The sequence below is a fragment of the Nycticebus coucang genome, chromosome 21, assembly GCF_027406575.1.
Source record: "Nycticebus coucang isolate mNycCou1 chromosome 21, mNycCou1.pri, whole genome shotgun sequence".
Taxonomy (NCBI): domain Eukaryota; kingdom Metazoa; phylum Chordata; class Mammalia; order Primates; family Lorisidae; genus Nycticebus; species Nycticebus coucang.
The window spans coordinates 27,044,996-27,069,780 of NC_069800.1; the positions used below are offsets into that span (position 1 = coordinate 27,044,996).

At 39.8% G+C, this 24,785-nt stretch overlaps 1 protein-coding gene across 2 annotated transcripts in view; it reads right to left on the bottom strand.

Annotated features, from left to right (window-relative positions):
• The window catches only part of ANKEF1 (ankyrin repeat and EF-hand domain containing 1), an 89,907-nt gene extending 65,993 nt beyond the window's left edge, over nt 1-23,914 (bottom strand). For both annotated transcript variants that reach the window (XM_053574649.1, XM_053574648.1), the window contains exon 1: nt 23,499-23,914. The gene's annotated coding sequence lies outside the window, so the exon portion shown is untranslated. The remainder of the gene's footprint in view (nt 1-23,498) is intronic.
• Between the last annotated feature and the right edge of the window lie 871 nt (nt 23,915-24,785).

Below are 24,785 nucleotides of genomic sequence, written 5' to 3' on the forward strand. Positions count from 1 at the left end.
TTTATGTATACCAAAAATAGTCAAGCTGAAAAAACAATTAAGGACTCTATCCCATTCACAGTAATGCCAAAGAAGATGACATATTTGGGAGTTTATCTAACAAAGGATGTGAAAGATCTATATAAAAGAACTATGAAACTCTAAGGAAAGAGATAGCCGAGAATGTTAATAAATGGAAAAACATACCATGCTCATGGCTGGGAAGAATCAACATTGTTAAAATGTCCATACTACCCAAAGCAATATATACCTTCAACGCAATCCCTATTAAAGTTCCACTGTCATACTTTAAACATCTCGAAAAAACAATACTTCATTTTATATGGAATCAGAAAAAACCTCGAATAGCCAAGACATTACTCAAAAATAAAAACAAAGCAGGAGGAATTATGCTACCAGACCTCAGACTGTACTACAAATCGATAGTGATCTAAACAGCATGGTATTGGCACAAAAACAGAGAAGTAGATGTCTGGAACAGAATAGAGAACCAAGACATGAACCCAGCTACTTACCGTTATTTAATCTTTGACAAGCCAATTAAAAACATCCAGTGGGGAAAAGATTCCCTATTTAACAAATGGTGCTGGGTGAACTGGCTGGCAACCTGTAGAAGACTGAAACTGGATCCACACCTTTCACCACTAACCAAGATAGACTCTTACTGGATTAAAGATCTAAACTTAAGACATGAAACTATAAAAATACTAGAAGAGAGTGCAGGAAAAACCCTTGAAGAAATTGGGTTGGGTGAGTTTTTTTATGAGAAGGACCCCCCGGGCGATTGAAGCAGCTTCAAAAATACACTTTTGGGACTTGATCAAACTAAAAAGCTTCTGCACAGCCAAGAACACAGTAAGTAAAGCAAGCAAACAGCCCTCAGAATGGGAGAAGATATTTGCTGGTTATGTCTCTGACAAAGGTTTAATAACCAGAATCCACAGAGAACTCAAACGCATTAGCAAGAAAAGAACAAGGGATCCCATCACAGGCTGGGCAAGAGAATTGAAAAGAAACTTCTCCAAAGAAGACAGGTGAGCAGCCTTCAGACATATGAAAAAATGCTCATCTTTAATCATCAGAGAAATGCAAATCAAAACTACTTTGAGATATCATCTAACTCCAGTGAGCCTAGCCTATATCACAAAATTTCAAGACCAGAGATGTTGGCGTGGATGTGGAGAAAAGGGAACACTTTTGCACTGCTGGTGGGAATGCAAACTAATACATTCCTTAGATAGATATATGGAGAACATTCCTTAGAAAGATATATGGAGAACACTTAGAGATCTAAAAATAGATCTGCCATTCAATCCTGTAATTCCTCTGCTGGGCATATACCCAGAAGACCAAAAACCACATCATAATAAAGATATTTGTACCAGAATCTTTATTGCAGCCCTATTCATAATTGTTAAGTCATGGAAAAACCCCAAGTGCCCATCGATTCATGAATGGATTAACAAATTGTGGTGTATGTACACCATGGAATACTATGCAGCCTTGAAGAAAGATGGAGACTTTACCTCTTTCATGTTTACATGGATGGAGCTGGAACATATTCTTCTCAGTCAAGTGTCTCAAGAATGGAAGAAAAAATATCCAATGTATTCACCCCTACTATGAAACTAACTTAGGACCTTCACATGAAAGCTATAACCATGTTACAACCTAAGAACAGGGAGAAGGGGGAAAGCGTGGGGAGGGAGGGGGCAGGTGGGTAGAGGGAGGGGGATTGAAAGGATCACACCTGTGGTGTATCTTACAAGGGTACATGTGAGCCTTGGCAAATGTGGAATGTAAATGTCTTGGCAAAGTAAATAAGAAAATGCCAGGAGGGCTATGTCAACTAATGAGATGAAAATGTGTCGAATATTCTATGAACCAAGTGTATGGTGCCCCATTATCATATTGATGTACACAGCTATGATTTAATTAAAAAAAAAAAAAGCATTTCCATTATGTTTCACTTTGAAATGACCCAGGAACTAGACATAAATTAGAAGATTCAGGCAAAGTAATCAATTAGTTAAACAATAAAATTTAAATACTTTTCCAAAAGTTAAAACTTCAATAAAATTCTGAAGTGTGACAATTTTAGGATTTTTTAATAACATGTTTTGTTTTGGTTTTATTTGAAAAAGTTAATCTAGGCTATCCAATTGATTTGCAGGGAAAATTATCTTTTGTGCTTTAGAAGATAGATTTTTCTAAAAGTAAATGGATTTTTTAGCAGTGATTTCTTGGATATGATGGTAAAAGCATGGGCCAAAAAAGATAAATTTGGCTATATCAAAATTTAAAAATTCTGTCCATCAAAGGACTCAGCCAACAGAGTGAGAATAAAGGAAAATATTTGCAAATCATAGATCCTAAATGAATTAATATCCAAAATATATAAAGAACTCCTACAAATCAACAACAACAAAACAAAACAGCTTATTAAAAAATGGGCTAAGGACTTGAATAGACATTTCTTCAAAGGAGATACAAGTGGCCAGTATGTCCAGGAAAAAATATTCATGGTAATGAAAATGAAAACCACAATAAAATATCACTTCATACCGATTAGAATGGGTACTATTAAAAAAAAACAACACAGAAAATAACAAGTGTTGGTCAGGAGATAGAGAAATTGGAATGCTTGTGTACTGTTGCAAGGGTAGGATTGTATAAAGGTGCAGCCATTATGGAAAACAGTATGGCAGTTTCTCAAAAAATTAAAAATAGGGTTATCATGTGATATAATAATTCTACTTCTGCGTATATGCCAAAGAGAATTGAGAGCAAGTTCTCAAAGAGATATTTGTACATCTACGTTGATAGTAATATTATTCAAAATAGCCAAAAGGCAGAAGCAACAGAAGTGTCCATTGATGAATGAATAAAAAAAAGTGGGGTATACTACAAATAAAATATTATTCAGCCTCAAAAGAGAAGGAAATTCTTATACATTTACAATGTGGATAAATCTTGAGACATGATGTTACATGAAATAAGCCAGTCACAAAAAGACAAATATTTCCATGTGCTTTTATTGATATGAGGTACCTAGAATTGATGAATTCATAAAGACAGAAAGTAGAATGATGGTTGCCAGAGGCTGGGGAGAAGGAGGAATGCGGAATTGCTGTTTAACATGTGGTTTCATTTTTCCATAATAAAAAGAGTTCTGTAGAGGGGTGGTGTGATGATAGCACAGCAATGTGAATGTACTTAATGCCACTGAACTATGCACTTAAAAATGATCAAGATGATAAATTTTTGTTATGTATATTCGAACACAACTGAAAATAATAATAAAATAGAAAAGATACAACTATTATGTGCCCATAATAATTTAAAATAAAATAATTTAAAAAGAATAAAACAGAAAAGAAGAAGAAGAAAAGTAAATGATTATAATCCTGGCAAAATTTGGTTTAGCTTCTGAATAAATACTTTAAAATAATATACAAATTAAAGTAGGTTTCTTTCTTGCTTGACTATAAAAACTAGGCTATTGGGAATTATGCACTTCATGGGGAATGTTGGATAGGTAAACTACCCAGATTACTTAGATTTTTAAAAATTACATAAAACATGTATGCTCAATCTTAACCTCAACCCTGGATGCACAGTAAAATTACCTAGAGAGCTTTTAAAAAGTAATCGTCTTTGGTCCAAAGGTAGATACCTGACATGGAAACTTTAAAAACATCTCTAGGTCATTAGAAGGTGTGAACAGAATTAAAAACCACTGCTCTAGGCTCTCCGCCATTGAATGATCTTTATTAGCCATTTATTAGTGATCATTTTATTTATTCTTGGCACTAATAACCAGCAACTAGCTTGTCGTTGTGTGTTTTGTGTTGATATAACAGAATACCTGTGACTGGGTAATTTCTTTCTTTTTTTTTTACTAAATCATAGCTGTGTACATCAATATGATCATGGGGCACCATACACTTGTTTCATAGAATATTTGACATATTTTCATCTCATTAGTTGACATAGCCCTCCTGGCATTTTCTTATTTATTTTGCCAAGACATTTACATTCCACATTTGCCAAGGCTCACATGTACCCTTGTAAGATGCACCACAGGTGTGATCCTTTCAATCCCCCCTCCCCTCTCCCTCCCCATGCTTTCCCCCTTCCCCCTGTTCTTAGGTTGTAGCTTGGTTATAGCTTTCATGTGAAAGTCCTAGGTTAGTTTCATAGTAGGGGTGAATACATTAGATATTTTTTTCTTCCATTCTTGAGACACTTTACTGAGAAGAATATGTTCCAGCTCCATCTATGTAAGCATGAAGAGGTAAAGTCTCCATCTTTCTTCAAGGCTGCATAGTATTCCATGGTGTACATACACCACAATTTGTTAATCCATTCGTGAATCGATGGGCACTTGGGGTTTTTCCATGACTTAGCAATTATGAGTAGGGCTGCAATAAAGATTCTGGTACAAATATCTTTATTATGATGTGGTTTTTGGTCTTCTGGGTATATGCCCAGCAGAGGAATTACAGGATTGAATGGCAGATCTATTTTTAGATCTCTAAATGTTCTCCATATATCTTTTCAAAAGGAATGTATTAGTTTGCATTCTCACCAGCAGTGCAAAAGTGTTCCCTTTTCTCCACATCCACGCCAACATCTCTGGTCTTGAGATTTTGTGATATAGGCTAGTCTCACTGGAGTTAGATGATATCTCAAAGTAGTTTTGATTTGCATTTCTCTGATGATTAAAGATGATGAGCATTTTTTCATATGTCTGAAGGCTGCTCGCCTGTCTTCTTTGGAGAAGTTTCTTTTCAGTTCTCTTGCCCAGCCTGTGATGGGATCCCTTGTTCTTTTCTTGCTAATGCGTTTGAGTTCTCTGTGGATTCTGGTTATTAAACCTTTGTCAGAGACATAACCAGCAAATATCTTCTCCCATTCTGAGGGCTGTTTGCTTGCTTTACTTACTGTGTTCTTGGCTGTGCAGAAGCTTTTTAGTTTGATCAAGTCCCAAAAGTGTATTTTTGAAGCTGCTTCAATCGCCCGGGGGGTCCTTCTCATAAAAAACTCACCCAACCCAATTTCTTCAAGGGTTTTCCCTGCACTCTCTTCTAGTATTTTTATAGTTTCATGTCTTAAGTTTAGATCTTTAATCCAGTAAGAGTCTATCTTGGTTAGTGGTGAAAGGTGTGGATCCAGTTTCAGTCTTCTACAGGTTGCCAGCCAGTTCACCCAGCACCATTTGTTAAATAGGGAATCTTTTCCCCACTGGATGTTTTTAATTGGCTTGTCAAAGATTAAATAACGGTAAGTAGCTGGGTTCATGTCTTGGTTCTCTATTCTGTTCCAGACATCTACTTCTCTGTTTTTGTGCCAATACCATGCTGTTTAGATCACTATCGATTTGTAGTATAGTCTGAGGTCTGGTAGCGTAATTCCTCCTGCTTTGTTTTTATTTTTGAGTAATGTCTTGGCTATTCGAGGTTTTTTCTGATTCCATATAAAATGAAGTATTGTTTTTTCAAGATGTTTAAAGTATGACAGTGGAACTTTAATAGGGATTGCGTTGAAGGTATATATTGCTTTGGGTAGTATGGACGTCTTCCCAGCCATGAGCATGGTATGTTTTTCCATTTATTACCATTCTCGGCTATCTCTTTCTTTAGAGGTTCATAGTTCTTTTTATATAGATCTTTCACATCCTTTGTTAGATAAACTCCCAAATATGTCATCTTCTTTGGCATTACTGTGAATGGGATAGAGTCCTTAATTGTTTTTTCAGCTTGACTATTTTTGGTATATATAAAGGCTACTGATTTATGAATGTTGATTTTGTAACCTGAGACATTGCTGTATTCCTTGATCGCTTCTAAGAGTTTTGTAGTTGAGTCCCTAGTTTATATATGTTTCCAGATATACAATCATATCATCTGCGAAGAGCGAAAGTTTGATCTCTTCTGACCCTATGTGGATGCCCTTGATCACCTTTTCCTCCCTAATTGCGGTGGCTAAAACTTCCATTACAATGTTAAAAAGCAATGGAGACAATGGGTAGCCTTGTCTGGTTCCTGATCTAAGTGGAAATGATTCCAATTTAACTCCGTTCAATATGATATTGGCTGTCAGTTTGCTGTAGATGGCCTCTATCAGTTTAAGAAATGTCCCTTCTATACCAATTTTCTTTAGTGTTCTGATCATGAAGGGATGTTGGATGTTATCAAAAGCTTTTTCTGCATCAATTGAGAGGATCTTATGATCTTTGTTTTTTACTTTGTTTATGTGCTGAATTACACTTATAGATTTACGTATATTGAACCAGCCTTGAGACCCTGGGATAAAGCCAACTTGATCATGATGTATGATTTGTTTTATATGTTGCTGGATTCTGTTTGTTAGGATCTTGTTGAATATTTTTGCATCTATATTCATTAGTGATATTGGTCTATAATTTTCTTTTTTGGGGGGTCTTTTCCTGGTTTGGGGATCAGGGTGATGTTTGCTTCATAGAACATGTTGGGGAGTCTTCCTTCTTTTTCTACATTTTGGAACAGTTTGAGTAATATAGGTACTAATTCCTCTTTAAAGGTTTGGTAGAATTCTGATGTGAAACCATCTGGTCCCGGATTTTTCTTTTTGGGGAGGTTTTGTATGGTTGATGTTATTTCTGAACTTCAAATGGGCCTGTTCAACATTTCCACTTGATTCTGGTTAAGTCTTGGAAGGTGACGGGCTTCCAAGTATTGGTCCATTTCCTTCAGATTTTCATATTTATGAGAGTAAAGTTTCTTGTAATATTCATTAAGGATTTTTTGGATTTCTGAGGAGTCTGTTGTTATTTCTGATTGATGAGATTAGAGATTTTACTCTTTTTTTCCTGATTAGGTTGGCCAACGGTTTATCTATTTTGTTGACTTTTTCAAAAAACTAGCTTTTTGATTTATTGATCTGTTGTATTGTTCTTTTGTTTTCAATTTCATTTAGTTCTGCTCTGATTTTGGTTATTTCTTTTCTTCTACTGGGTTTGGGGTTGGAGTGTTCTTTCATTTCCAGTTGCTTGAGATGTCCCATTAAGTTGCTAACTTTCTCTCTTTCCATTCTCCCGAGGAAGGCTTGCAGCGCTATAAATTTCCCTCTTAGAACTGCCTTTGCGGTGTCCCAGATGTTCTGATAATTCATGTCTTCATTGTCGTTTTGTTCCAAAAATTTGGCAATTTTCTTCTTCATCTCATCTCTGACCCAGCTATCGTTCAGCATGAGGTTATTTAACTTCCATGTTTTTGTATGAGCATGTAGATTCCTGTTGTTACTCAGCTCAAGTTTTATTCCATGATGGTCCGAGAAGATGCATGGAATAACTTCTATTCCTTTAAATTTACTGAGGTTAGATTTGTGACCTAAAATGTGATCGATTTTGGAGTAAGTTCCATGGGCTGATGAGAAGTATGTGTATTCAGTTTTGTTAGGATGAAATGTTCTGTAGATGTCTGCTAGATCTAAATGCTGGATGGTTAGATTTAAATCTAAAATTTCTTTACTTAGCTTTTTGTTGGAGGATCAATCCCTCACTGCCAAAGGAGTGTTAAAATCTCTGACTATTATGGAGCTGGAGGAAATCAAGTTGCTCATGTCTGTTAGAGTTTCTCTTATGAATTGAGGTGCATTCTGATTGGGTGCATAGATATTAATAATTGAAATCTCATTATATTGAGTATTACCCTTAACAAATATGAAGTGACCATTCTTGTCCTTCCTTACTTTTGTTGGTTTAAAGCCGATTGTGTCTGCAAATAAAATTGCAACACCTGCTTTGTTCTGGTTACTATTTGCTTGAAATATGGATGACCATCCTTTCACCCTGAGTCTGTATTTGTCTTTTAAGCTAAGATGTGACTCTTGTATGCAACAGATATCTGGCCTGAGTTTTTGCATCCAGTCAGCTAACCTATGTCTCTTTAGAGGACAGTTTAAGCCATTCACATTAATGGAGATTATTGATAAGTTTGGTGAAATTTTGGGTATCGAGTTTTTCAGAAGTCCAGTAGATAATTTTAATCTTTTCGCCATTGTAGAAGTTGGAGTTTGATCAGAAGTTTCTGAGTGAGTTTACGTTTGTAGTAGAGGATTGGGTTGGTCATTAAAGAGGATAGGTCTGAGAATATCCTGAAGAGCTGGTTTGGTTGTGGCAAATTTCCTCAACATATGAATGTCGTTAAAGTATTTAATTTCTCCATCATAGATGAAACTCAGTCTAGCTGGGTACAAGATCCGGGGTTGAAAGTTATTTTGCTTTAGGAGATTAAAAGTCGATGACCACCCTCTTCTGGCTTGAAAAGTTTTAGCAGAGAGATCTGCAGTCATTCTAATGTTCTTACCTTTGTAGGTAATGGCTTTCTTTCACCTGATAACCTTGAGAATTTTCTCCTTCATGTTGACTTTAGTGAAACTAATTATGATATGTCTGGGGGATGGCTTATTGGGGTTGAATCGTGCTGGATTTCTGAAACTGTCTGCTATCTGAATTTCAGAATCTCTAGGCATGTCTGGAAAATTCTCTTTCATAATTTCATGCAGAAGGGCCTCTGTGCCCATCGATGCCACTTCATCATTTTCTGGAACTCCTATTATTCATGTATTTGCCTTCTTCGAATTATCCCAGAGCTCTCTAAGAGAAAGATCTGTTTTTGCTCTCCATTTCTCTTCCTCTTTGAGAGTTTGGGAGCATTCGAAGGCTTTATCTTCGATGTCAGAAATCCTTTCTTCTGCTTGGTCCATTCTGTTGCTGAGAGATTCTACTGTATTTTTCATATCTTTAAGGGCTGCAAATTCTTGCTTCAGTGTGTCTAAGTCTTTGGTGGTTTTGTCTTTAAATTCGTTAAATTCTTGAGACAACTTTTGAATTTATCCTTGGATTCCCAATTCAATTTCATCAATCTTGTATGCAATCCAAATTCTGAATTCGATTTCTGACATGTCTGCCAATTGTTTATAAATGGGATCTTCATTTACATCTGCCATTTCTTTCCTTGGGTGGGGGGTTGATCTATTCTTGTTATTCATGTTACCGGAGATTTTCCGCTGATTCCGCCCCATCGTCGTTTTACTCCCTTTGATTTTTCCCCTAGGGTTTTGTTGAGGGCCCATTCAGTGTTGTAGCCTGAGAGACTGGGGCCCTGTCTGGTGTGGTGGGGCTGAGTCGTTCTGACTTATTGTCAGGCGGCTTCTGTTTGACCTCAGTGAAGCACTTACTCTGGGTTGAAGTCTCAGTTCTCTGAGTTGGTCCTACCCTGGATGTTTCCGGGGTCTGTGAGTCACCTCAGGCAAATCCTATACTCACGGGTGGCCTCCTCTGGTTGCCCAGGGAGGCAGGGGGTATGGCTTCAGCCACGTCAGGGAACTGCCGCTCTGATGTGGGTCTCCCCCAGCCTCACTTCTGTGTCCTAGAGTCAGGACCGACCAGCCGCAGTTCGGGCACTGTCCACGCCCCAACAAATCCCTCAAGAATCTGGACTCCCAGGGAACAGGCCTCCAGATCCCAGAGTGAGGGTGGGGTGGGGTGCTGGGAGCTCAGAGCCACCGGCAGGAAGCTCACTCAATTCCTCCCAATCTTTGGCTCCACCGCACCACCGCAGCCCAAGCCTCCAGGTTTCAGAGTGAGGGCGGGGTGGGGGGAGTGGCTGGAGCCCAGAACCGCCAGGCAGTGAACAGAGTCAGCTCCACCCAGTGCCTTGCCCAGCCACACGGCATGTGCTCAGGTCTCCAGACCACAGAGTGAGTGCATGGGGTAGCGCTGGGAGCTCAGAGCCAGCAGGGGCTCCGAGCTGCAGGGAGTCCAGTCACAGCGAGCAAATTCAGTTCCTCCCAGTCTCACACCCTGTTGTACCGCCGCAGCTCAAGCCTTCAGGCTTCAGAGTGGGGGCACGGTGGGGGGGAGCAGCTGGAGCCCAGAACGCCGGGTAGTGAACAGACTCGGCTACCGCCAGTTCCCTGCCCGGCCACATGGCAGGCGCTCAGGTCTCCGGACCACAGAGCGAGGGTGGGAGAGTGCTGGGAGCCCAGAGCCAGCAAGGGCTCAGAGCTGCAGGGAGCCCAGTCGGCAGCGAGCAAATTCAGTTTCTCCCATTCTCTCGCCCGGTTGTACCGTCGCAGCACAAACCTTCAGGCTTCAGAGTGGGGGCGGGGTGGAGGGAGCGGCTGGAGCCCAGAACCGCCGGGCAGCGAAAAACAGACTCAGCTCCTCCCAGCTCCCTGCCCGGTCACACGGCAGGCGCTCAGGTCTCTGGACCACAGAGCGAGGGCGGGGGGAGCGCCAGGAGCTCAGAGCAGCAGGGAGCTCAGAGCAGCTGGTAGCAAGTTCGACTCAGTTATATGCCTGGTTGTATTGTTGCCCAAGGAGGGCTGCTGCACCTCGCCTCGGGGAAGCACCGCCCTGGTGAGGGTTTCCCTCTGTTGACTGTCCTCACCTCTCTCCAGTGCCCCAGAATCAGCGCTGACCAGCCGCAGCTTGGGGACTGTCCTCTCCCCTTTAGGAGTCACCCAAGAATCCAAACTCCTGGGGGACAGGCTTTCAGACCTCAGAGAGAGTGGAGGGAAGTGCTGGGTGCTCAGAGTTGCCAGCAAAGGATAGTTACAGATTTATACAGTTTTATGCCTGGCAGGAGAACACCTAGGCATCCTAGTAAGGGAGGTAGGTCCAGTTTGTAGTAGGTCTCTCCCGTGAAGTGTAGTGGGATGGCCTTTGATTTCTGCCCTTTTGTTTGTGGGGCCCTTAAGCCAATCAAGTGGGGGAGGGGGGTCTCCCGTCCACTTGGTGATGGGTTTTGTACCTTTTGCTTGCTTCCTTGTGGTCGCAGCTCTCCTCAGCGGGGTTGATGTGAGTTCTTCAACTTTCTCGCTTGGTGTTGCTCGAATCCATCAGGTTACTTGCTAAATTTTTGTCCCCTAACTCTCCTTCAGGACGGGAGCCTCTGTGGAAAGCTGGCTTCAGTCCACCATCTTCCCATCATCCTCTGGAAATGCTTTTGAAGTTAAAGTATGTATTTTGTGTCTTTCTTTTGGCTAATTTGTCTAGTACGATGAATAGCAAAGACGAGGTACTCAATAAATTCTCAAATAATAAAAATTTAAGCAAGGAGTAACTACTGATATTATTTACACCATATATTTATTTTATGGATGAACAAGTTGAGTTCCTAAAGAAAATTGAGATACTAAGTCATGAGCACTGAGCACAATACAGGAGTCTTTCTTGTGCATACAACAGAAATGCATGGGTTTACAAGTTTGGACTGCCTGTCTGAACTAAGGGGGTTTTGGGTACCTGTGGGATCCAGGAGCCTATATAATGTCACTCTTTAATTGTGGGTAGGTGGTGCAAAGAGGACATAGGGATAAATAAAAAAGAAAATTTATTTTGAGAGCTTTTCTCTCAATCCTATAAATGTTCCTGAAAACTGTCACTCTCTCCCTTCCCCTAGCAAAATATGAGATACTGAAAGATCCTCTGTGCAAATTGCCATCATGTCTGACCAGGGTTCATATTTTTAAAGTCATATTGTTCAGTAAAATATATGGTAATTTTAGACCTTAAGGAACCTTACAAGGGATCAGTTTCACATAGTGCTTCTATTCAGATGGAGAAATAGAGGCCTAGGAAGTCTGTGACTTGACATGAATAAATCACCAAATCACCAGTAAGGGGTTTGCTCAATATCCTAATGAAACTCCCAGATCCAAAAGCTTGTAGAGACATCAATTGGTGTCCCTTGAGGATTGGTTCCAAGACCCCTGCGGGTATTAAAATCCGGGGATCCTTAAGTCCTTTATACAAAATGGCATAAGTATTTGCATGTAACCTACACACATCCTCCCATACACTTTACATCATCTCTAGGTTACTTCTAATAGTTAATGCAGCATAAATGCTATGTAAACAGTTGTTACACTGTATTCTTAAATTTGTAGGTTTTTGTTGTGGTACTTTTTATTGCTTACTTTTTTGAATTTTTTTTTTTTTTATCTGCAGTTGGTTAAATCCATTGATGTGGAGCCCACAGATACGGAGGGCCAAGTATACAAAGTTAGAAATGTTACTAGAAGTAGAAATGAAAATGGGACCATAAAAATAACAATGTGTTCCAAACCTTGAGTTCCTACTTGGTCTTCTTAGAGATTGCCCTCCTTCAGGCATCCACAAAGCCAGATAACCTTTTTCTCATACTCTTACTGACCCAAACCCAGTAACCAAGTCACAGGGATTCTGCCCCTGGGGACTTCCCCTCTCTAGCCCTCAGTCCCCTTTAGCTACTTGCACTGCTAATAAGACATCTGGAATTTCTCCACTCTCAGCTACCTTTAATCGATGCTTCATTCTGTAAAGATTAGCAAAGTATTGCTTTTCTCCACTCTCAGCTACCTTTAATAGAAGATGCTTCATTCTCTAAATATTAGCAAAGTATTGCTGTTTCAATATTCACAAAAACTCGTATTGAAAAGATTGACAGTTTTCAAAAATATTCATATTTATCTGACCTTTCAAATAATAACATCCACTGGAAAACTATCAGACATCTGTGAGAGTCATTTGTGGTTGAATTAAATTTTTGATGTGCTGTGAAATTGGGTCACTGCATTAGAATTACATTTTATAGTTATGAATGCACTAATAAAATGTTCTTCAGTGAGAATTGGCAACACTCCCAGACTTGAGGAAGCTTTGAAGTCATAAATTTAAAAATTCCTGATTAACAAATATGTAGAAGTCAGAAAAAACAAATACTCAAAGTACACAATAAATTCTAGATTTATCTTACTATTATGATTTTAAATGGGTTCTCTTTGCACTGAAAAAGACAACATTGTTGAATGCTTTGAGTAGAAAGTAGGAAATTCATAAGGAGAGAAGCTTATCTTTTTTCTTAGAATTTATGGTTCCAGAGAGCTTATAGCACTTAGGTAATTGTTTTCTGGATTGCTTAACAGAGCCAAAATAGGACAAAGAGATGGGAGTGTGGGGGTCAGATTTCTGTTGTATATGTAAAAAGAACTTCTAAACAACATGCTCCCTCATGAGATGAGTAACTATATCTCAGGCAAAATGCTTAAGCAGAAGTTAGACAACCATCAGTCTTTCTAGGATATTGAAGAAGGTGCTTTTTTTTTTTTTTTTTTGGTTTGGCAGTCTCACTCTGTTGCCCAGGCTAGAGTGTTGTAGCTTCAGCCTAGCTCACAGCAACCTCAAATGATGCCTGAGTATAAGCAGTCCTCCTGGCTCAGCTTCCCTTGACTACAGGTGCCACCACGATACCAGCTAAGTTTTCTATTTTTAGTAAAGATGGGGTCTTGCTCTTCCTCAGACTGGTCTTGAACTCTTGAGCTCAAGAGATACTCCTAGGCCTCCTAGAGTGCTAGGATTACAGGTGTGATCTACTGCAGAAGATACTACTTCATTGGATAGGGAATGTACTGAATGACCCCCAAGGTCCTTTTGAATTTTAAAACTGTTTCTATGGACTGTAAAATAGAACCAAAAAGGGTCCTCTTTGAATCAGTGGTAAATAACACATCTTAGAAATGAATTATCTCACCTAACTGAATTGAGAATTTAGCAGAACTAAACCTAAATTTCTGGAACCCACACAGAGGCTGAGGGACGGTCATAGCTTCAGATTGCAAAAAGACCTCAAGTAGAACAGGAGGAACTGTCCAGTGTTTAAGCCAGCAGGTCCTCTGAACGTAGCTATAAGACAGGAATGTGGTGGAAGTTGAGGGCCAGCTTTAAAAAATGTTTTAAATGTAAATCATTTTTGGTTTCCTTTCTTACCAAGTCATTATCATTGACCTAATCCTTTACATCACAAACACATAGGAGATAATCAAGAAAAACCTGGGACCAATGGCAAAGACCACACAAGAAATCTTTGCTGGGCTCCAGCCATGGCCCATCACAGTGGAGTGTAGAGGTTTACTGAGAATCCCAAAGCTTATGTGTAAGAGGCAAAGTTCGCCTTGGTTCCCCTTCAGTCTTATCACTTCAGTGTTGCACATCACGTCTCTTCTGGATCTTCTTTCTTAGTCCTTCTTCCCTGCCCTTGGCTCTCCCCAGGGCATCTGATGTCAGTCAATGCCTCATATTCTTGACCTAGTCTTCTGCCACCTCTACATCAAAATTCGCCTAAGCTATTCCTCATGCTGTTACCAAAATGTTTGGCACTTGTCCCTGAAAAGTGGGACATCAGATAAAGAGGGACAAACTGAGCAGAAGGAAAAAGAAGTTTATTGCTTTGCCAACAGAGGAGGAAAATGTTAGGCAATGGTCTCAAATCCAAATTCCTGCTTCTGAGCAGAAGCACAAAGTTTCCAAAAAGTTCTGCTCCTATAATCCCATTTTGGGCCAAGACAATCTCATGGCCTCCACCTGATTCATCAATTTTCCTAATACAGTCTCCTGCCCTCCATCCAGATTAATCCCATCTTCAGCTAAGAAGATCTTGTAAGCTCCACCTAGGACAGTCCCTTGAGCTGTTGCCTGTGGCACAAAGAACAAGAGACATTCCCTGCCCCTTCCATCCACTGGCCTGAGGCAGGGATGCAGGTTTCAGTTCCCCCAAAGTTGGGGAAAAAGAAAATTTTTTTCCAGGCCATTCCTCTGTACCAATCCCTCTGGTTGCTCTAGGTAGGTCATGGAGCAAATTAATAACAGGATTTAAAGACAGATAGATGCAGGCGGCGGCTGACGGAGGCGGAGAGTTGGCCGGGACGCGGGGCTGCTGGAGGCAAAGGCGGCGAGGAACGGCGGAGCCGCAGCGGTTGTCACCACGGCAGCCCGTGAGGTGGAGCAAGATGGCAGCCGAGTAACAGCTTCCTTGCATCTGGGCACCGTGAGTCTGGGGATATAGGACTCCAGGCATCTCTGGCTGGTGGGATCTGCCTATCATCACCCCTGAGAGGATACAGGGAGTCAGCGAGAGACTTCTGGACCCCAAGAGGAGGACTAAAACAGTGGAAAACCGGCAAGTGGTCGTATGTGTTCAATCCGCCTAAACCCGCCCGCAACTGTAAGTTCAGTAGCAGCGAGACTGCAAACCAGAAAGGCCTTACCTGTGAACTGTTTTGGTGTCTTTGGACTTGGCACTCAGCTGAACTGCCTTGGGGAGAGCCTGAGCGGGAGTGCGGAGAACTTTGGCCTTTGTCTAGGGCCCCAGTCTGAGCCGCTGAGCCAGACAGAGCTAATAGAGTTTGGCTCTGGGTCACAGGCAGACATTGTGAGCGATCTGCCCTGGCAAGCTCCGCCCTCAGGGTCGCAGAGCTGGAATTGGGTGGGAGCTGGTAACCCAGCGACCAAGTAGCCTAAGGGCGGGGTCTGAGCCGCCTTGCAGCCCTAACCCTCGGGGGCAGAGGGAGACCAGTTTTGACACACAGGGTAAGTGGATAGCCACTTCAGCAGTGATTCCAGCAACAAGCACTTCCCTGAGAAAGCTTCTGCTCAGTAAGTGAACAAGTTCAAAGTGCCTTTTAAGTGGGCTGAAGAGAGATTTAGGGTGTCTACCTGCTGGGGTTCGAGAAACTAGCAGCCTCCAGTCGTATCAGAACTGTGATTAACATCTCATACCCCAGAAGACCACGTGTTGACCAGACAATATTCAATTCCATATACATACTGCTTTGTTTTTGGTTGCGGGTGTGTTTTTTTTTGTTTGTTTGTTCGGTTTTTTTTTTTTGGTTTGGTTGTTTTTTTTGTTTATTTTGACGTTCTAGATTGTTGTTTTGTTTTTTAAGTTCAACCTTTTCCATACAGATCCTTTTTCTTTCTCAATTTTTCTAGTTTAATTATAATTTCCCATTGCTGCCTATTTCAATAATCAGAACTTCATTTTTGTTAGTGTTTCTACCACTATTATTTGGTTTTTCCAGCCAATTTTATCCCGTAAGGTTTTCTGTTTGCTTGTTTTGGCTTGATTTATAGCATTTTTGTCTTTCCTCTCTACTTGGTGGAGGTGGGGTACTGTGTCTGATCAGGTTAGCAAAGAGCTGCTGACCTCAAGGGAACCACCCCACTTGGCACCCCCAGAAGGTGTTTTTTTTTTTTTTAAGGTTGTATCAAAGTACCCTACTGTACACCTATATTGCTCTGTCTCCCTCTTTCTGTGCCTCTCTTCTTTTTGTCAATATTCCTTTCACCCAACCACTCTCCTTTCTCTATTTTTCTTTTTTTTCATTTTTTTTTTCTTCTTATCACTCGGTCCTCATTTCTTTCATCGCTTTTTTGCTCTTAAACCTTCTCACCCTTCTGGTCCTGTAACCCTTAGTCCACAGGCACAAGAACTTAAAGAGCAAGAGGAATTGAAAGGAAAATTAGGGCAAGTAAACAGATAAAAGAAATCACCCATGAGGAAGAATCAGCAGAAAACTCCAGGCAACATGAAGAACCAGTCCAGAACTACCCCGCCAAGGGACCATGAGGTAGCTACTGCAGAGGATTCCACCTATACAGAAATGTTAGGAATGACAGAAAGGGAATTTAGAATACACATGTTGAAAACAATGAAGGAAATGATGGAAACAATGAAGGAAACTGTTAATAAAGTGGAAAATAACCAAAAGGAAATTCAAAAACAGAATCAAATAAGAGATGAACGATATGAAGAATATAAAAAAGATATAGCAGAGCTGAAGGAAATGAAACAGTCAATCAGGGAACTTAAAGATGCAATGGAAAGTATCAGCAACAGGTTAGACCATGCAGAAGAAAGAATTTCAGAGGTAGAAGACAAAGTTTTTGAGATAACTCAGATAGTAAAAGAGGCAGAAAAGAAGAGAGAGAAAGCAGAACGTTCACTGTCAGAATTATGGGACTTTATGAAGCGTTCCAACATACGAGTTATAGGAATTCCAGAAGGGGAAGAAGAATGCCCCAGAGGAATGGAAGCCATACTAGAGAATATTATAAAAGAAAATTTCCCAAATATCACCAAAGATTCTGACACACTGCTTTCAGAGGGATATCGGACCCCAGGTCGCCTCAACTCTAACCGAGCTTCTCCAAGACACATTGTGATGAACCTGTCCAAAGTCAAGACCAAAGAAAAGATTCTGCAAGCTGCCAGGAGTAAGCGCCAGTTGACCTACAGGGGCAAATCCATCAGATTGACCGCAGACTTCTCTAATGAAACTTTCCAAGCAAGAAGACAATGGTCATCTACCTTTAATCTACTTAAACAGAACAATTTTCAGCCCAGAATTCTGTACCCTGCTAAGCTAAGCTTCAAAATTGATGGAGAAATCAAATCATTTACGGATATACAAACATTGAGGAAATTCGCCACAACAAGACCAGCTCTACAGGAAATACTTCAACCTGTTCTGCACACTGACCACCACAATGGATCAGCAGCAAAGTAAGAACTCAGAAATTAAAGGACAGAACCTAACCTCCACACTGATGCAAAAGATAAAACTAAGCAATGGACTCTCACAAAATAAGACGAATAGAATACTACCACACTTGTCAATTATCTCAATAAATGTTAATGGCTTGAATTCCCCACTGAAGAGACATAGATTGGTTGACTGGATTAAAAAACACAAGCCATCCATTTGCTGTCTGCAAGAAACACACCTGGCTTCAAAAGACAAATTAAAGCTCCGAGTCAAGGGTTGGAAGACAATTTTTCAGGCAAATGGAATTCAGAAGAAAAGAGGAGTTGCAATCTTATTTTCAGACACATGTGGATTTAAAGCAACTAAAGTCAAAAAAGACAAAGATGGTCACTTTATATTGGTCAAGGGAAAAATACAACAAGAAGACATTTCAATTCTAAATATTTATGCACCCAATTTAAATGCTCCCAGATTCTTGAAGCAGACCTTACTCAGTCTGAGCAATATGATATCTGATAATACCATCATAACAGGGGACTTTAACACTCCTCTTACAGAGCTGGACAGATCCTCTAAACAGAAATTAAACAAGGATATAAGAGACTTAAATGAGACTCTAGAACAACTGTGCTTGATAGACGCATATAGAACACTCCACCCCAAAGATAAAGAATATACATTCTTCTCATCACCCCATGGAACATTCTCCAAAATTGATCATATCCTGGGACACAAAACAAACATCAACAGAATCAAAAGAATTGAAATTTTACCTTGTATCTTTTCAGACAATAAGGCACTAAAGGTGGAACTCAACTCTAACAAAAATGCTCGACCCCACCCAAAGGCGTGGAAACTAAACAATCTTCTGTTGAATAACAGATGGGTGAAGGAAGAAATAAAACAGGAAATCATTAACTTCCTTGAGCATAACAACAATGAAGACACAAGCTACCAAAACCTGTGGGATACTGCAAAAGCAGTTTTGAGAGGAAAATTCATCGCTTTAGATGCCTACATTCGAAAAACTGAAAGAGAGCACATCAACAATCTCACAAGAGATCTTATGGAATTGGAAAAAGAAGAACAATCTAAGCCTAAACTCAGTAGAAGAAAAGAAATATCCAAAATCAAATCAGAGATCAATGAAATTGAAAACAAAAGAATCATTCAGAAAATTAATGAAACAAGGAGTTGGTTTTTTGAAAAAATAAATAAAATAGATAAACCATTGGCCAGACTAACGAGGAATAGAAAAGTAAAATCTCTAGTAACCTCAATCAGAAATGATAAAGGGGAAATAACAACTGATCCCACAGAGATACAAGAGATCATCTCTGAATACTACCAGAAACTCAATGCCCAGAAATTTGACAATGTGAAAGAAATGGATCAATATTTAGAATCACACCCTCTCCCTAGACTCAGCCAGGAAGAAATAGAGCTCCTGAACAGACCAATTTCAAGCACTGAGATCAAAGAAACAATAAAAAATCTTCCAACCAAAAAATGCCCTGGTCCAGATGGCTTCACTCCAGAATTCTATCAAACCTTCAAGGAAGAGCTTATTCCTGTACTGCAGAAATTATTCCAGAAAATTGAGGAAGAAGGAATCTTCCCCAACACATTTTATGAAGCAAACATCACCCTGATACCAAAACCAGGAAAAGACCCAAACAAAAAGGAGAATTTCAGACCAATCTCACTCATGAACATAGATGCAAAAATTCTCAACAAAATCCTAGCCAATAGATTACAGCTTATCATCAAAAAAGTCATTCATCATGATCAAGTAGGCTTCATCCCAGGGATGCAAGGCTGGTTTAACATACGCAAGTCTATAAACGTTATCCACCATATTAACAGAGGCAAAAATAAAGATCACATGATCCTCTCAATAGATGCAGAAAAAGCATTTGATAAAATCCAGCATCCTTTTCTAATTAGAACTCTGAAGAGTATAGGCATAGGTGGCACATTTCTAAAACTGATTGAAGCTATCTATGACAAACCCACAGCCAATATTTTACTGAATGGAGTAAAACTCAAAGCTTTTCCTCTTAGAACTGGAACCAGACAAGGTTGTCCTCTGTCACCTTTACTATTCAACATAGTGCTGGAAGTTCTAGCCAATACAATTAGGCAAGACAAGGAAATAAAGGGAATCCAAATGGGAGCAGAGGAGGTCAAACTCTCCCTCTTTGCTGACGACATGATCTTATACTTAGAGAACCCCAAAGACTCAACCACAAGACTCCTAGAAGTCATCAAAAAATACAGTAATGTTTCAGGATATAAAATCAATGTCCACAAGTCAGTAGCCTTTGTGTACACCAATAACAGTCAAGATGAGAAGCTAATCAAGGACACAACTCCCTTCACCATAATCTCAAAGAAAATCAAATACCTAGGAATATACCTAACGAAGGAGGTGAAGGACCTGTATAAAGAAAACTATGAAATCCTCAGAAAGGAAATAGCAGAGGATATTAACAAATGGAAGAACATTCCATGCTCATGGATGGGAAGAATCAACATTGTTAAAATGTCCATACTTCCCAAAGCAATCTACCTATTCAATGCCATTCCTATCAAAATACCAACATCATACTTTCAAGATTTGGAAAAAATGATTCTGCGTTTTGTATGGAACTGGAAAAAAACCCGTATAGCTAAGGCAGTTCTCTGTAATAAAAATAAAGCTGGGGGCATCAGCATACCAGATTTTAGTCTGTACTACAAAGCCATAGTGCTCAAGACAGCATGGTACTGGCACAAAAACAGAGACATAGACACTTGGAATCGAATGGAAAACCAAGAAATGAAACTAACATCTTACAACCACCTAATCTTTGATAAACCAAACAAGAACATACCTTGGGGGAAAGACTCCCTATTCAATAAATGGTGTTGGGAGAACTGGATGTCTACATGTAAAAGACTGAAACTGGACCCACACCTTTCCCCACTCACAAAAATTGATTCAAGATGGATAAAGGACTTAAACTTAAGGCATGAAACAATAAAAACCCTCCAAGAAAGCATAGGAAAAACACTGGAAGATATTGGCCTGGGGAAAGACTTCATGAAGAAGACTGCCATGGCAATTGCAACAACAACAAAAATAAACAAACGGGACTTCATTAAACTGAAAAGCTTCTGTACAGCTAAGGAGACAATAACCAAAGCAAAGAGACAACCTACACAATGGGAAAGGATATTTGCATATTTTCAATCAGACAAAAGCTTGATAACTAGGATCTATAGAGAACTCAAATTAATCCACATGAAAAAAGCCAACAATCCCTTATATCAATGGGCAAGAGACATGAATAGAACTTTCTCTAAAGACGACAGACGAATGGCTAACAAACACATGAAAAAATGTTCATCATCTCTATATATTAGAGAAATGCAAATCAAAACAACCCTGAGATATCATCTAACCCCAGTGAGAATGGCCCACATCACAAAATCTCAAAACTGCAGATGCTGGCGTGGATGTGGAGAGAAGGGAACACTTTTACACTGCTGGTGGGACTGCAAACTAGTACAACCTTTCTGGAAGGAAGTATGGAGAATCCTCAAAGCACTCAAGCTAGACCTCCCATTTGATCCTGCAATCCCATTACTGGGCATCTACCCAGAAGGAAAGAAATCCTTTTATCATAAGGACACTTGTACTAGACTGTTTATTGCAGCTCAATTTACAATCGCCAAAATGTGGAAACAGCCTAAATGCCCACCAACCCAGGAATGGATTAACAAGCTGTGGTATATGTATACCATGGAATACTATTCAGCCATTAAAAAAAATGGAGACTTTACATCCTTCGTATTAACCTGGATGGACGTGGAAGATATTATTCTTAGTAAAGCATCACAAGAATGGAGAAGCATGAATCCTATGTACTCAATTTTGATATGAGGACAATGACAATTATGGTTATGGGGGGGGAAACAGAAAGAGGGAAGGAGGGAGGTGGGTGGGGCCTTGGTGTGTGTCACACTTTATGGGGGCAAGACATGATTGTAAGAGGGACTTTACCTAACAATTGCAATCAGTGTAACCTGGAAAAAAAAAATATACATCGTATCTAATGAAAAAAAAAAAAAAAAAGACAGATAGATGCATAGTATGTATACCTTTTCCTGGTATTTACACAATGGCTGCATTTTCTTAGACTTGAAAAGCCATTTCATAAGATAGTCCTCCTGTAATTGCAGATTCCATGCAAGTGGTCGGTAGTTAGGGGCAGTAGTTAAGGTATTCTTTGGTCGTACACCCTGCATCTCACCAGATAGATTACCTCTTCATTATCTTTGTATAAACTTGGAAACCACGCAATGGAAACGGCTTTAAAACACCTTACTGCAGTCCCCAACCCCCAGGCTGCAGACTGGTACTGGTTCATGGTCTGTACCATGGGCCACACACAGCAGGAGGTGAGGAGCAGGTGAGCATGTGAAGCTTTATTGGTATTTATAGCTTCTCCTCATCATTCCCATCACTGCCTGAGCTCTGCCTCCTGTCTGATCCTCATGGCATTAAATTCTCATATGAGCATGAATCCTACTGTGAACTGCGCATGTGAGGGATCTAAGTTACAGCTCCTTATGACAATATAATGCCCTCCCCACCCTGCCCCCACCAAGTCCAAGGAAATATTGTCTTCCATAATAGCAGTCTTTGATGCCAAAAAGACTGGGGACCACTGTCTTATTATAATCTATATTTATTCAACAAAATTTAAGCAATTTCTTTTGTGGAGAAGTTACTGTACTCTTCAACAAACACCATGATTAAAACATGGATAACATTATTATACTAAAGTAATTTATTCTTTTCTAGATCAATTTAAGTATTTATTGTCTATAGGATGAAGCCTCTGATTTTTGCTTACTGAGTGTGATTTTTCAATCTTTTTTGGTAAGGAGTTTATCTAAGTGTTATCTCACCCATTCTTTGAAATGATTTTTCAGTTTGTTAGGAAGAAATACTTTAAGAAATCAAAAGTTTATAAGGCAATGGAGATGAAACATAAGGACAAGGACTTGGTTTTAAGAGGTTGAAATCATAAAGCTGAAATCGAATCAGTTTATCAGAGCCTTCTGTAAATAAAAATATATGCAAATGCCATAAAATATATGGATTTATACCATAAAAATCATCCAAACATAGGGCACCTATGGTAGCTGTTTGACAAAAAAAGGTGAAACTTAACTCTTTGCTTCCACTGAGCCAAAGCTGTGAAATAGAATAAGGAATCAGGTAACTCCAAATGAGGTTAGTTTCAGTGTTTTGAAGAGTCAATTAGACCTTACAATCGCCAGTGTTCAAAGGACACAAAATCAAAAGGAAAGAAGGTATTCGTTCTATACTTTCACACTCTCAAACACTGTTTTTGCTCCAAGAAACGTTTTTTATTTTTATTTTTTGAGACAGAGTCTCACTCTGTTGCCCATGCTAGAGTGCTGTGGTTTCAGCATTCTTCAAACTCTTAGGCTCAAAAGATCCTCCCACCTCAGCCTCCCGAGTAGCTGGGACTACTGGCTCCCACCACAACACCTGGCTAGTTTTTCTATTTTTAGTAGAGATGAGGTCTTGCTCTTGCTCAGGCTGGTCTTGAGCTTTAGAGCTTTAAGCAATCCACCGCCTCAGCCTCCCAGAGTGCTAAGATTATAGTCATGAGCCATCATGCTCAAAACAAGGACCATTTTTAAAAACACACAGTCTACTTAATGACAATTGCTGATTACCTTTGCCTCTTGGAATCACGGTGGGGGGAAGCATAGATGGCTAAGTTGGCCGTTTTCTCAAATGTTTTCTTCTACCAGTTTTTTTAACCAAACTGCTAGGTTAGATAAAAAGAGAAGTTTCAACCTTTGGTTTGACCTTCATCTAATCAATGCTTGGGAGAGAAAATAGCACAGGGACATTTACTCATTTGCTGGGTAAATGAGCCAGTTTTACTCAGCTAAAAACAGAAGTTCTGTGCTTGTAGTACCTATAGAGACTGCCAACTCCAATTTTGCAAAATGAAAGGCAAGGATAGAAAGAGTTTATTTTTCTCTTCTCACCTCAGGAATGCATGCTGCTTGTATTATTTCATTCATAAAGGGGAGAATGAAGCCACACTCACCTTAAAATATGCCTCTAGGTTGGGTGGGTGCAGCGTCACGGTAGTCTCCTTACATGGCTCTCCCTCCATAGACAGCTCTTGCTCTTCAGAAGAGAGAATCACTGTCCTTGGGCAGAAAGGCACTTGCTCTTTACAGCTGGGAAATGAGCAGGAAACTTCCTGGAACAGACTTTCTCTGCGCTGTCCACAAATGGTTTCCTAGTAGCATTGCTAGAATCCAGTACCCAGACTCTGCTCTGGTTGAAATCGCAGCTCTTTTCCATCTCCTTTTTATAAATACAGAAAAGGACTGAGATAAAAATACCTACAGCTGCAATTAAGTAAACAGCGTATAGGGTAACAAAAAGGGCCAGAGCAACTGTGAGATCCACAAGAAAGATCATCAGCTTTGCCAACATGTCTGTATTTCTTCTCATTTGCAGACTAATACTTTAAAAGTCCCAAAGGCACTCACCCTGCAATGATGTCGTCATAAAATGTGGGCAGGAATCAGGACATTTCTAAACATGTTAAAGTGTGTTGCAATTCCTCCACATCTATCAGGAGGACTTGTATAATAAAACTTTTGGTTTCCCAATTTATACAAAACAGTGGCTAAAGGTAAATTATGGAATATTGCTTCACCATAAATACTCTAGTGAGGAGAAGTCCAAGGATTTATTTTAACTCCTAATTGTGTAACTCCTTACTAACTTGGATTGTAATTTCCAAAGGGTAGAAAAATATTAATGTGCATTTACGACAAGGAAGATTATTACTCTAGAAATCTGATGTTTCAGGCCAGGCGTGGTGGCTCACACCTGTAATCCTAGCACTCTGGGAGGCCAAGGCGAGTGGATTGCCTGAGCTCAGGAGTTGGAAACCAGCCAGAGCAAGAGCAAGACCCCTGCCTATAAAAATAGCCAGGCATATATGGCATATAGTCCCAGTCGCTTGGAAGGCTGAGACAAGATCACTTAAGCCTAAGAGATTGAGGTTGCTGTGAGCTAGGACAACACAGCACTCTACCAAGGGTGACAAAGTGAGACTCTATCTTAAAAAAAAAAAAAAAAGGAACAAAAAGAAAAGAAAAAAAATTTGATGTTTCTTGGAAAAGTAAAATGTGCCAGTCTTGTGTGAAAGGAAAATAAAGCAATTTTCAAACATGCAAAGGTTCAGAAAGTTTACTTCGTTGCACGTACTTAAAAAATTTACTAGAGGATATACTCCAATTAAAACCATCAGGTTTATTAAAAGAGAAATACCTGGTATGTAAGAAATCACAAATTTGGCCAATAGAGCAATGAA